We start from the raw sequence: 2,087 nt of genomic DNA, 5'->3' as shown, positions 1-2,087 counted from the left end.
TATATGGCTATAAAAGGAAAGATTTTTTAAAAATTTAAAACTCTCTTTTAAAACCATGTGGATGGCTTCAAAAAAAGAAAGTTTTTAAAATTTAAAATCTCTCTTTTAAAACATTATAGTGTAAGACCGATAGGTTCGATAGAGGGGGGGGGGGTGAATATCGATTCGAAAATATCGAGTATAAGCGCAGCGGAAAAGAAAAGTAGACACAGTTGTTTTTACTTCGTTCGGAGCCTGTGACGACTCCTACTCGAAGGCCCGTGGTCCTTGACCACTTTCGTTGGGCAATCACTAGCAATTCGAATATAATTACAAAATGAGTACAAGGAATGCTAATGAAACAAAGTAATACCGACAAGGAAATTAACCAAAAAGACGAAGAAGCACTTTGTCGGAGCTTTGTTAGCGTCGCAGGAACGTGGAGCAGCAGGACCAGCAGTCGAAGAGTTCTCAGTAATGATTGGTTCTGAAGCTCCTGCCTGGGGCTTCTTTTATATGCTGTCCCGGGCGCCTGGAACGTGACGTAGCTGCACAAACCATGATGCTCCACGTGGCGACGACTCGGCTGGATGAAATTTGCCTTCCAGGCGCCCGGATCCCTTCCGGGACCCCTCTTCTCCAAAAAGTCCTTCTCCTGCAAGAAAAGGTTAGTCCGAGGCAAATGTACCCTGCAGCAAAGAATGTTAGCACAGTTTTATAGATGAGCAAAGTATGACTTAGATTCCGTCTTTCCGAGACCGGAATCTAGTCACGATCTCGACTCAGATATCCGAAATGGATCTAAGCCGGATCGACGCCTAATGTTCCCTACCCGGGAACGCGCGTCCTCGCAGATCCTCCCTGACTTACCTCACTTACCTGCCAGACGTCCGGTCAGCCCGTCGACCCGTCTGGACTTTTCGCCAAGCGTCCGGTCAGCCCGTCGACCCGCTTGGACTTCTCGCCAGCTATCCGGTCAGCCCGTCGACCTAGCTGGACTTCTCGCCAGCTATCCGGTCAGCCCGTCGACCTAGCTGGACTTCTCGCCAAGCGTCCGGTCAGCCCGTCGACCCGCTTGGACTTCTCGCCAGCTATCCGATCAGGACTTTTCCTACACACTTGATAAAAGTGTCAGACAACAACAAACCTAACTTAACCTGATTTGTCATTCATCAAAACCTGAGTTAGACCGTTAGTGCTAACCGCACCAACAATCTCCCCCTTTTTGATGGAATGACAACCTGGTTAAGTTAGTGATAAAAAATATGCAAGAATCAAGCATGATTTTTAAGGTTTAAGTTAGTTTTTCAAGTTTGCATTAAGTTGCTCTAACTTAACCAACCTAACCCTCCCCCTTTGGCATTCATCAAAAAACAAGGGTAAAGATACACAGTGAGAAATACCGAAAACAATAATACCTTGAACAATAACTGTGTTTTTAAATCCAAGAGAAGATCAAATTGACTTGGGGGAGTATAAAGTTTTGAAATTTTGTTTAAAGCATTAGCTTTTAGTTTTTTAAAAAATGTTAAGTTTAGATAGGTTAATTTTCAAACATACGTCTATAAGGTCCAAAACAAGTTTCAACTTTGAAATGCTACTTAAACATAAGTTTTCAAAACCAAAATTCCAAAACTAAGTTTGAAAAGTCTAGTTTTCAAAACTGATTGAAATTTATTTTTCAACACTAAGTGTACAAGATTCAATTTTCAAAATCAAGGAAAATAATTTTGAGAAGCTTAGTTTGTAAACTAAACTTTGTAAAATTTATCTTTCAAATTAAATTGTCAAAATTAAGTAAAATCAAATTTTTAAGAAATAGACTCAGGACAATTTTTTTTAAGTAAGATTAAGTTTAAATCTTTACTTGAAAAGTTCAGTTTTCAAAGAATAGGTAAAGAGTTTGTGAGATTAAAAATTTCACAATTTTAAACAAATTATTTTTAAACTTTGATTTTAAAAATTAAGTTGAAAATTCAATTTGGAAAACTAAAGTAGTTTATTTCTCCCCCTGAATTTGATATCTAACCAGCTGTCTAACCAATTAGGTACTAACTAACTATTAGAAAATAGTAGCTTTCACTTGGTTAGTCAGATTAAGTTAATTA

The sequence above is a fragment of the Zingiber officinale genome, chromosome 1A (genome assembly GCF_018446385.1).
Source record: "Zingiber officinale cultivar Zhangliang chromosome 1A, Zo_v1.1, whole genome shotgun sequence".
Lineage (NCBI taxonomy): Eukaryota > Viridiplantae > Streptophyta > Magnoliopsida > Zingiberales > Zingiberaceae > Zingiber > Zingiber officinale.
The sequence above is the reverse complement of the archived record's forward strand: the minus strand, read 5'-3'. Positions refer to the sequence as shown.